This window comes from Grammomys surdaster, unplaced genomic scaffold (genome assembly GCF_004785775.1).
Source record: "Grammomys surdaster isolate TR1022 unplaced genomic scaffold, NIH_TR_1.0 98, whole genome shotgun sequence".
Lineage (NCBI taxonomy): Eukaryota > Metazoa > Chordata > Mammalia > Rodentia > Muridae > Grammomys > Grammomys surdaster.
The window spans coordinates 12,845,556-12,857,941 of record NW_021604577.1 but is presented as its reverse complement, the minus strand read 5'-3'; the positions used below and the strand labels follow the sequence as shown (position 1 = coordinate 12,857,941).

At 40.9% G+C, this 12,386-nt stretch overlaps 1 non-coding gene across 1 annotated transcript; it reads right to left on the bottom strand.

Moving 5' to 3' along the window:
* Positions 1–9,425: 9,425 nt before the first annotated feature.
* LOC114634263 lies at positions 9,426–9,532 on the bottom strand. Its single transcript, XR_003713302.1, has one exon. It is a non-coding gene; the product is annotated as a U6 spliceosomal RNA (small nuclear RNA).
* Between the last annotated feature and the right edge of the window lie 2,854 nt (positions 9,533–12,386).

The window sequence follows — 12,386 nt, the reverse complement described above, 5'->3', positions numbered from 1 at the left end:
GGTGTGGTGGTGTGGTGGTGTGGTGGTGTGGTGGTGTGGTGGTGTGGTGGTGTGATGGTGTCGTGGTGTGGTGGTGTGGTGGTGTGGTGGTGTGGTGGTGTGGTGGTGTGGTGGTGTGGTGGTGTGGTGGTGTGATGGTGTCGTGGTGTGGTGGTGTGGTGGTGTGGTGGTGTGGTGGTGTGGTGGTGTGGTGGTGTGGTGGTGTGGTGGTGTGGTGGTGTGGTGGTGTGGTGGTGTGGTGGTGTGGTGGTGTGGTGGTGTGTGATGTGGCGAGATCTTGCGGTGGCTGGGTGGTATAGCAATGAAAACTATGCCCTACATGGTTCCAAATAGATGGAACATAACTGACACAGCAGCCAGAGTAGACAAATAGACAGACAAGCAGAGATTCAAACACTTTCCTTTTAATGATTAAGAAAACAATCAGGCAGAAAATAAGTAACAGAGTCTGGAGTCCAGTGGTTAAGAGAATTGGCTACTCTTCCAGAGGACTCAGGTTTGAGCCTCAGCATCCACATGGTGGCTCACTACCACCTGTAACTCCAATTCCAGGGGATCCGATAGTCTCTTCTGGCTTTTGTGGGCACTACAGATAGACATGAGGCAAAACACCCATATACATAAGCTAAGGATTCTGGAGTAACTTTCTGTCTGTCTGTCTTCTATCTATCTATCTATCTATCTATCTATCTATCTATCTATCTATAATTTATCTAAACTCATGGTACTTCAGTCACTATCTGTACCATATATGTACATTAAAGACGGAGAAACCACAAATTAATCAAGTTTCAACAAATGTGAAGCAACAAGACAAAAGGTTGGTACAATTGAACTTCCTCAAAATGAAAAACTTTTACTCTTCAAAAGACAGTATAAAAGAATGAAAGTATAAACCACAGGCTGGAAAAAAATATTTTCAGCGCATACATTTGATGAAGAATAAGCAGTTTAACTTAAAAAACAGGCCAAGATTTTACAGAGACATCACCCAGCACCCATGGAAGTAGCATATAAACACATGAAAAAATGCTCAAGATTATTGATAATCGAAGACTATCAAATTAAAACTAAAATGATATTCCAGCACACACCTTTAAAATGCCTAGACTTTAAAAAAGACTATCAAGAGTTGGCTAAGATTTGGAGATACTAAAATTCCCACATGTATACTGGGAATGTAAACTGCTACAACCATTTTGTGAAATAGCTTTTTAGTTTGTGTAAATGTTAGACATAAGTTTACATACTGCCCATACTACTTTGTATCTGTGTATTTATTTATTCGAGAGGATAAAATGCTTATGTATAAACACAACCTTCTTTGTAATACCCCAAACTAGAAACAACTCAGAGACTCACTGACAGGTGGTTAGATAAAGATGCTGTGTTGTGTCCCACAGTGGGGATATGCTTGCTTAGCATGCTGGTGGTCCTCAGGTTGATTCCCAGTGCAGAGTTGGGTTAAGGCAGTGGAATCTAACTGAAGAATAAAGTGCTATGCCTCATACAGCGACGTGGATGGACCTTCATATGTCTGTGCTGTGTGAGAGAAGGGAGCTGCAGATTTTACCACGGAACAACAGTTCTTTAAAAAATGTAAACTCGGTTCAAATAACACAAGGCAGAGCAATAGTTGCTGAGGATTGGGGGAGGAGAGTTTGGAAGCATAAGAGGAAGAAATACAAAGAGAAATGAGTGACTGAGACAGGAGGTAGGTCAGGGACTGACCCCGACCTAGTCAAAACAGAAAGGTCAGTAAGGGTCTTGCTGGAGACCAGGACTGCAAAAGAGCCTCCTGGTTCCTCACTATCTCTTACCTTTAACTAGAAGGTATAGATAAGGACCAAGTCCTACGGGAGGCATCTGGACACCTAGGGGTTGGGCCAGTGGACTAACCAGTTCATTCCCCTTCCCAAGCCCCACCCCTGCTGTGAGTCCTTTCAAAGGCTCAGAGACTAGCAGCTTGATAGTATCCAATCGCTGGGGACCCCCCTTGCTTTAAAGAAGCTCTTCCCTCTTAAGCTCTCATCGTTGAATAAATATCTCTGTAGTATTCATCCTCTGTATCTGTGAATTTTCTTCTTTGAATTCTTAACACAAGAACCCAAATTGACTCTGGAAATTTTGTGTAACCTGAGCATTCAGCACCCTAACTCCCAAGTTAAAGCCCACCCACATGTTGAAAGACTTCATCCCTCTCAAAGATACTCTTTCAAAGACACCGGGATATTTTCCTGTATCATGATGAGAGCTTGTACTGGTGATTCCATGTCTGTATACGCATGTCCAAACTACCAAACTATGCTCTCAGATATTGTCTTAGTCACTGTTAAATTGCTGTGAAGAGACATTAAGACCAAGTCAACTCTTATAAAAGAAAGACTTTAACTGGGGGCTTGCATACGGTTTCAGAGAGTTATTATCATGGTGGGAGGCATGGTGGCATAGGGGCCAACGTGGTGCTGGAGAAGTAGCTGAGAACTATCTTGATCAGTGGGAAGCAGGCAGAGACAGTGACACTGGGGCTGACATGGGCTTTTGAAACTTCAAAGCCCACTCTCAGTGACACACCTCCTCCAACAAGGCCACACCTCCTCCAACAAGGCCACACCTCCTAATCCTCTCCAAACAGTTCATCAGCTTTGGACTAAGCAAGAAAATACATGTTCTTATGAGGAACCATTTTCATTCAAACTACCACACACAATATGACTGTAGTCTTCGTTCTTCAACTAGTAATGGCTAGTCATTGAGATGGAGATCTTCAGACTATTTTTTTTAATGTAAAATATTAATTTCAGAGCCATAAAAGGTCAAGGTCACAAAGCCATGTTTCAATGATTCCCTTCAAATGATACAAGGCAGTGTTGCTATGCAATTGTCTTTGGTTATTATGCAAAAAGTGGCAGTCAAGTGTTCTAGACCAAAAACAGATTTCAAAATCTCTGTTTTTTTCTTTCAGTGTTATAGAAATAACAGTGACAAACACTTTGCAGTGCTCACTTTGACGGAACGTGCAGACATCCGAATTGGCTCATTTTGCTTTGACTCGCCTCTTCTCAGATACTTGGCAGGCAATGCGCATGTCACAGAGTTCTGAAAAGCAGGTACATGGAGGTGAGACTTAAACTGTTCGGATTCCTCAACCCCATGATCTCTGGGTGTATGCACAAGGAAAAAGAAGCTCAAAGTTTGTTCCCTGTGGAGTCACTGCTGTGTTTCCTTTGCTGCAAATCACATGACACACGACACTGGCGTGTTTCCCGGTGGGGGCGGGGGTAAGCCACTGGTGCTCCGGGAGTTCTGGATTGCAGAGATTGTCAAGAAAATTTGTCTTTAAGGGATGTTGAAAATTTGGGAATGTTTTTTTTTTCCTCCAAGCTTCTACCCATGAGTTAAAGAAACTGACTCGGGAGATTGAGTTCCCATTCCAAAAATTGCTCCACGACTTTTTAAACGAGTGCATTTCGATCCTAAAGGGGAGAAATCGCTTCTTTGGCAGTGTGCTCGGCGTCCAGTCTCTTCCCGACTTCTTCCATTGTAGGAGTCTCTAATTTCAGCTTAACCACATGGTGGCTGACAGAGAATCTAAAATAATTGTACTGGCTGCTTTGGTAACATTTTGAGAATTAAAGGATGCTTCTGAAGGTGCAGCAGGGTAGCAGATACGAAGAAGTCAGTGGGCATCACTCTTTCTTTTTCCTCCTTGTATTATGTACATTTGTGGTGCGCGATGAGATGTGTGGCCGACACCTCTAGTTAGGGCCAGTGTAGGCAGAGTGTTGCTTAGAATGGCTAGAGAGTTGTTACTTCTGTATTTCAATCTGACCTACAGTGTCCCTGGGCTCGGTTGACACTCCTCTATTTATGTAATTTTCATTTGTTTGCAGAATCAGCATTCAAGCTATGTGAAGATCTTGCATGAGGTTTGTTAAATGTCTGTGTCCTTGAAAACAATGCGATTACATTTAACAAGCTAGCCTGCGTGTATGCACATTATATAGTTAAACACTTATTTTGATAGTAAGCTATAAAATACAACACAAATTTCCATCAATAATAATATTCTTCATCCCACTAGTCAAGTCATAACATGGACTTATGTGTACCCTATTGGTTTTAAAAATCAAGTAATTCATTTGGTTATAGGACTTACTACATGATACCTTGATTTTCATATTTTTTTTAGCTTAATTTGATCTTGGTTTCAATGAGGCTGCCATTTGGCATATTTGTGGCAATTTTCGTTTTAAAGTCAAAATGGTTGGGTGTATTGGCTCATGCCTGCAACCACAGTGTCCAGGAAGCCAAGGCAAAAGGATTCCCAAATGTTGGAATTTAGTCTGGGCTACAGCATGAGTTCCGGGACAGCCTATTTTATAGAGTGAGACCCTGTCTCAAAAAACCAGGTCTAAACCAAACCAGGCGGAAAACAAGCCATTTAAAAATATTTACGTTGGGTGTATTAGAGTGTAGTTCTAAACAGATAGAAGTGAAGGACAATAATGATAATGTTTTGGTTTTATAAAAGCCACTTTGTAATTAAAGTATTTGTGTGCATGTGTGTGTGTGTGTGTGTGTGTGCGTGCTGGCTTGAAAACGTGTCCAAGTTTCTCTTATTCTGAGTCCTTTTATGGATTCTATTGAGGGGACTGTTGGATGACTTGGTTTCCTACCCCTTGGTGGTCATGACTTGTGATATTTCTTTGCCTTAAATGTGGGTGGGGCCTATGACTGTGTTCTTTAGATGTAGCTAATACCCCAGATCAATTGGTTTTAAGTCCAATCAAATGATAATCAGGATGGGCTTGATTTTACAGGTGAAAAGACTTTAAAAGAGGAACTGCATTTTCCACAAGGTGAGAGACACTCTATCTTTCTGGTTTTGAATAAATAATCTACCATGAAGTTGTAAGACCCTCAGAGTGAGGACCCCACTGCTCGACGGGCGATGCAATTTCACCCCAAATCACTCATGAGAAACACGTCTTGATGCAAACAGCAAGAGGATTTATTCAAACCAGTGTGCTGGGGCTTCACTCGTGTCCCACTCAGGGGTAGAGGAGATTGGCCCCAAGCAGTAAAAAAACTTCAGCTTTTATAGGGTAAAAACACAACCAAGAGGGTAGGGAAACACAGCATTCTCATTGGCTCCTTTAAAATTGGCAGGCACTATCTCAGCATGACAGCAGGTTCAGGGTCAGGGGCTCACATGTTCTCTATACCTGTTTTTCTTAGAACTGTTTACCTGGACCATCTGCTCTTATGGTTAGCTAGCTTCATGGAATGTGGGAGGTGGAGTTCCTGTTTTTCTTACTCCAACTGGGCCAGAGAGCCCCAAGCTGAGTTTTTGGGGCCAAGTTAAAATTTTCCATCCTTTCAAAGTAAGTGACTATATTGAAGCAACTCATACTGTAAAGTACTGTGAGTGATGTTTTAGGCACTAAGGGAGGATTTCCACAAGAAACTAACCTTTTCAGTCCCACAGCTGAAGGTGAATCCCTTTTCTTCCTTCCTTCCTTCCTTTCTTTCTTTCTTTCTTTCTTTCTTTCTTTCTTTCTTTCTTTCTTCATATTTTTTCTTTTATTGGATATTTTCTTTATTTACATTTCAAATGTTATCCCCTTTCCCAGTTTCCCCTCCAGAACCCCCTTATTCCACCTCTCTCCTCCTGCTTCTATGAGGGTGTTCCCCTGCCCACCCATTCACTCCTGCCTCCCCGCCCTGGCATTCCCCTACACTGGGTCATCGAGCCTTCATAGGACCAAGGGCCTCTTCTCCCATTGATGTCCGACAAGGCCATCCTCAGTTACATCTGCAGCTGGAGCCATGGGTTGCTCCATGTGTACACTTTGGTTGGTGGTTGAGTCCCTGGGAGCTCTGGGGCATCTGGTTGACTGATATTGTTCTTTCTATGGGGTTGCAAACCCCTTCAGCTCCTTCAGTACTTTCTCTAACTCCTCCATTGGGGACCCTGTGCTCAGTCCAAAGGTTGTCTGAGAGCATCCACCTCTGTATTTGTCAGACTCTGGCAGAACCTTCAGGAGGCAGCTATATCATGCTCCTGTGATATAGCTCCAGCAAGCATTTCTTGGCATCCACAATAGTATCTGGGTTTGGTGACTGTATATATGATGCATCCCCAGGTGGGGCAGTCTTTGGATGGCCTTTCCTTCAGTCTCAGCTCCACATTTTTTCTCTGTATTTCCTCCCATGAGTATTTTGTTCCCCCTTCTAAGAAGGGATGAAGTATCTTCCTTCTTCTTGAGCTTCATGTGGTCTGTGAATTGTATCTTGGGTATCTCAAGCTTTTGGGCTAATAACCACTTATCAGTGAGTACATACCATGTGTGTTCTTTTGTGATTGGGTTACCTCACTCAGGATGGTATTTTCTAGTTCCATCTATTTGCCTAAGAATTTCTCTATTTCATTGTTCTTAATAGCTGAGTAGTACTCCATTGTGTAAAGGTACTACATTTTCTGTATCTATTCCTCTGTTGAAGGACATCTGGGTTCTTTCCAGCTTCTGGCTATTATAAATAAGGCTGCTATGAACATAGTGGAGCACGTGTCCTTGTTATATGTTAGAGCATCTTTAGGGTATATGCCCAGGAGTGGTATAGCTGGGTCCTCAGGTAATGCTATGTCCAATTTTCTGAGGAACCACCAGACTGATTTCCAGAGTGGTTGTACCAGTTTGCAATCCCACCAACAATGGGGGACTGCTCCTCTTTCTCCACATCCTTGCCAGCATCTGCTATCACCTGAGTTTTTGATCTTAGCCATTCTGACTGGTGTGAGGTAGAATCTCAGGGTTGTTTTGATTTGCATTTTCCCGATGACTAAGGATGTTGAAAATTTCTGTAGGTGCTTCTCAGCCATTTGAGTTTCCTCAGTTGAGAATTCTTTGTTTAGCTCTGTACCCCATATTTTATTTTGTTTTGTTTTATTTTATTTAATTTTATTTTATTTTTCGAGACAGGGTTTCTCTGTATAGCCCTGGCTGTCCTGGAACTCACTCAGTAGACCAGGCTGGCCTCGAACTTAGAAATCCACCTGCCTCTGCCTCTCAAGTGCTGGGATTAAAGGTGTGTGCCACCACCACCCGGCTTGTATCCCATTTTTAATAAGGTTATTTGATTCTCTGGAGTCTAACTTCTTGAGTTCTTTGTATGTATTGGATATTAGCCCTCTATCAGATGTAGGATTGGTAAAGATCTTTTCCAAACCTGTTGATTGCCATTTTATCCTATTGACAGTGTTCTTTGCCTTACAAAAGCTTTGCAATTTTATGAGGTCCCATTTGTCCATTGTTGAATCCTCTTTCTTACTCTAGTGCTGTCCCCACCATGGGGAAGATCTACAAGCCTGGATCTTAGATGTGGAGAAGCAGTCTCCTGAGTCAACCTAAACAGGTTTTTGAGCAAAAAATAAACCTCTGTGGTTACAAGAGATTGAGAGTCATTTGGGAAGAATGTGTGCTCTCCCTCTCCTGCTGACTCAGTTAGTTATCAGTTAGTTGACTCCATTCAAACGTGGGACCTTGTTGGGCAAAGTAAACCATTTTCTTCCTCTAGACCATTCAACACTACTCTTTCGCAGCAGTTCTCAACCTGTGGGAAATGACTCCTTTTGGGGGAGTGGGGTGAGTGTTGAACAGTCTTTTCACAAGGGTCACCAAAGACCATATAAACAGATAATTTACATTACGATTCACGACAGCAACAAAATTACAGTTTTGAAGTAATTTTTTGGTTGAGGATCACCACAACATGAGAAACTGTATTAAAGAGTCGCAGTATTAGGAAAGTTTGAAAACCACTGCTTTAGAGTATATATCTTGGATTTCAGGAAGGTTACTTGGTAGATACATAAAGTGCTCGGTTACATGTTATATATGTGCTCAAAAAAGAACTAGCTACATTGTTAGTCTGTAGCCTTGTTCAGCATTTAGTGTTTGTCTTTAAGGGGTGATTGCTGGAGAGCAGACTGCCGGATACTTTTGATCCAGTGTCTAGCTCATAGAAGAGACTTGATAAATACATGCAAATATATATTTAGCATGTACTGGAAAGCTCTAAATTTTGGTAGTCAGAGTGGAAAAGAAACTCACGCTTTTCATTGTTTCCTTAGCTCTTGAGCAAAGAACACTTAGGTGTCAATATTGTACATTTTTGTAGACTTCTGTTCGTGATACTGAGTGCATTATAAAACTTCTTTTTTTCTGTGTATGTATGTTATACAGAATTACTCAAACAATTTTTGTAAAATAGGACAGGGCTCAGCACATGTAAACCATTTATTTTACTTCTTTTTTAAGAAAAAAATTGACATTTCTTAGCTTGATTGATCCACGTTTTAATTTTCATTTATAAAACGAGGAGCCTAGTACTTTCTCCTCATTTCATAAAAATGATGTGCTGATAAATTTTGCCATATGCCTTGATTTTCACATTCCAATTATAAGCTTCACAAAATGCTATTGTACACAGTTAACCATTTGAATTCAAAATAAAACCAGATGTTTCTATTATCATGTGAAAAATTCCCTAAAATCTTTCACACTCTCAGTATAATAAAACACTACAGAGAAAACTGTGCTTATCCAAAGAGAGAAAAATATGTCTTATGCATCTTTTTTTTTCCAATATCGGAATTACATCATCTCTATCTCAAAGAACCAAACATTATCTGTATTAAATCTAGTTGTGCTATCTTCACAGATCCTTGCATGTTTAAAGGTAGCTGCCAAAATACTCTCAGTGGGCAATCTTTACCCCATCCTGGAAAGCCTGTTCAATTCCTTTCAAATGAAATTGCAACCTAGTTAACACTAAGTATCGCTTTAGAAACAGAGTGGAAGACCCAAGAAGATTAAAAAAGAAACCGTCCCCAAGCGAGATCCATTCTTCTGGTTTAGGTTTTAAAGAGTCATGCAAAGAAGAGCAGAATAGAGATTTTCATTTCACCAGAGTAAAGTGGGTACCGCTTGTGTGAAATGCTGCAATTTCTCCGGAGAGTAATCCAAAAAATGTATTTAGATCATTGTTAGCAAAGTTCACACCAAGTTTCTTCAAAACACAGCTCTGAATCTTTGAAAAAAATGACTTCAGACTAAGTGTAATGGCAGAATGAGGAAAATATTTTGATATCAAGAAAGTATTTCTCTGGCACTGTCATGCGAGGCTTGGTGATCACAGCTCATCAAACCAGTAAGAATCGGGTTGCTGTAGTGATGTGTTTTTGAGTTCTTCCTAAAAATCTTCTGCCACCAAATTAATTACAAGCCTCTGAAGCATAGACTGTAGTGGTGGATATTTACACATTAGGTTTTCTCAAAAATGGTTTTTGAAGTTAAGGAGTAGCCTTAAGTAGTTGGGGTGGTCTTTCATCTGTCTTAACCTCCCCCCACCCCTTAAAGAAAAATATGGAACACTTCATGATTCTTCATATCATCTTTGCACAGGGTCCATGCTAATCTTTTCTGTATTGCTCCAATTTTAGAGTATGTGCTGCCAGGGGGAGTGTATTTGTCTGCTTAAATTCCAAAGAAATTAACATAGTTAGTTTTATCCCCTTTTCTGGTATTCCTTTATCTCGTAACTGGGTAATGGAGTGAATGAATCACTACCATAAGAAAGTATTAAGATGTATCTTTGGAGCCAGGTATGGTGGCAATACCTTTAATTCATACCTCTGACACTGAGGCAGGACCACTGAGAGTTCCAGATCAGCATAACCTAGACAAGACCCTGTTTCAAGTAAATAAAAACAAACAGAACAGAAAAGCATGTTTGAAAAATAGGGGTTTTATAAGTTGCATTCCTTTGCTCCAGTGTGGAGATTAAAAGTCAAGGACTTGAGCACTTAGTCACTCCTGTAACCTTGGGTCTTATAAACTCTTAACTAGAATTATCCAGTAAAGTATTTGGTAATTCATATGCCTGTCATTTTTACACCAGCAACAGTTTAGATTAGAAAAAGATTATGCGTAGAATTGACAAGTGTCTATTGATCTGAGTACAAAGCGTGGCCGCCAGTAATGTTTTCTGGTGTCATAGATGTAAGTACAAATCCCTTTTCCTTCTTTCTTTTTTTTTTAAAAAAATGTTTATCTGTTTATGTTATGTATATGAGTAGTTGTCTTCAGACGCACCAGAAGAGGGCATCGGATCCCATTACAGATGGTTGTGAGCCACCGTGTGGTTGCTGGGAATTGAACTCAGGACTTCTGGAAGAACAGTCAGTGTTCTGAACCACTGAGCCATCTCTCCAGCCTGCAAATATCTTTTCATTTAAATTAAATTATTTTTAGTGTGTGTGCGTGTTCAAGTCATGTCACTCAAGTGGAGGACAGAGGAAAACTCCTGTGGGTTGTTTCTCTTTTTCCTGGGAGCTGGTGTTGAACTCAGGTCTTCAGGCTTAGCAGCAAGTACCTCCACTTTCTCTGTGACATCACTGTCCCTACATGTAATTATTGTTAAGTGATAATTACTAAACCTTCAAGATTGAACTATTAGTGAGTTTTTTTCATGTGGCGTGTATAATCTTTATTACCCTCACACGAGGAACAAAATATGAAAATTTTCTTTTAGGGTACGATATTTACTTCCTGCAACTGTAAATCCAGCATTTGGAAGGCGGAGACAGGAGGATTGGGTGTTCAAGGCTAGTACTGGCTATGTAGTGAGTTCAAAGGCAGCCCGGGCTACGTAAAACCCTTAAAAATAAGACAAAACAAAATAATGATAATAATGAATAAGTAAATAAAATAAAAATTAAAAAAAGTTCTGCACAAGAAAAGCAACTTAGAAGAAGAGCCCCCTTTTGAACAAAACAAGCCACCCTTCGGCTTTCTAATGCATAATAACCTGACATTTTGGGAGGTATAAATTGCCAATCAGAAAGGAAAAGGCAGATTACTGTCAGCCCTTGCTTGCTGTGGACAATGTGCAGAGACTTAGAAGTCAGTTGATCTCGGAGCTCGTCTGTGCTCTCCCTCCCTGGCTGGGTGGTGTAGCAAGTCTAGTGACAGCGTCTCTGCCTCGAGTTAATCATCTATAAAATGGAGGTCAACGCTTCTATAGCCCAAGGTTTGCTTTACGCTGCTGAGTATTAGGTAAGTACTTAGTGCTAGTACTAGCATCATTACAAGGGTAATGCTTTCTATTTTAACAAGTACTTCCATGCACAGTTTTTCATTTGCATTAAACTAGGTTACACCACAGCTTTTGTGATAGAATTGTGTACACGTTTTTAACGCAAACGATCGTTGCTCAATTCGTTCAGAGCAAAAGAGTGGAGGGCTTCCTTTCATTCTTCCTGCGACTATGGAAGCTCGCAGGGGGTTAAAGGTACTTTTTTTTTTTTCTCCACTAAAATTCGGTCTAACTTCCAACCGTTTGAAGCTACAATTTTATTCATTCACCCTTGTCAAGCCGTATTCTCCAAAGCTATGTTTTATCCCCACTTTACAGATGGGAAAGAGAAATGTGCAATAACTTTCCTGAGGCCAGAGGGCACTGAGCCCTCCACCTCACTCTGATGGAATGTGATATGCGCTGGCTCCGCTCTGGGTCTGGATGAATCGCGAACATTTCAAATCTTGTTTGTAAGCTTCTGAATGCAGAGAAATGGAAAGAAGGCATTGGTATAACGGCGGTGTGAAGCCTTTGGTAGCAGCCTTGCCACCCAGCCTCAGCAGTTTATGCCTTTAATCTTCTCAGTGACCAGCAAGTGTTAAAACCATTTTTAAAAGTACCTTGTAACCTCCAACCTGAAGAAGAAGAAAAATGGCGTAGGAAGCCGTTAAAAGCCCCATTATATGTTGAGTCTTTCTTTCTTTCTTTTTTTTTTTTTTATGGGATTTTTCTGAAAGCACTCACTTTTCACCCAAAGGTTGAGACTTTTTTTTTTTCTTCTAGTCTGGATGGAGTTAGATCCTTGGCAGAAGGAAGTAACGTAATGTTAGTGAGAGCTGCAACACGACCCGGGAGGGCGCGGTGCTTCGTGGAGCATTTCTAGGAAATGGCATCTAGCAGATGCCAACTGCTATGTTCTCTTGCACCAAAACACGCAGCTCAGAGTGGCGACCGATTTGCATACTCAGCAAAAATACCTGCCTACAGCTGGGTTCATTGATAAATCTTAGGCCACGCCCCACCCTCAACCCAGACGGTGTTCTAAAACTGTATAAAAGGGGAACATATGTAGAGACCCTGTTATTCCACTCTGATTCATACACATTGCTCTTTATGAAGAAGCCATTCATAATTATAATTCTTTATAATTAAGTGTTTAATTTAAAACAGAACCTGTGACTTCGATAACCCCAAGGCACAGGCTTAAAACATTAACCATTTAGGGGACCTGAGGGTTAATA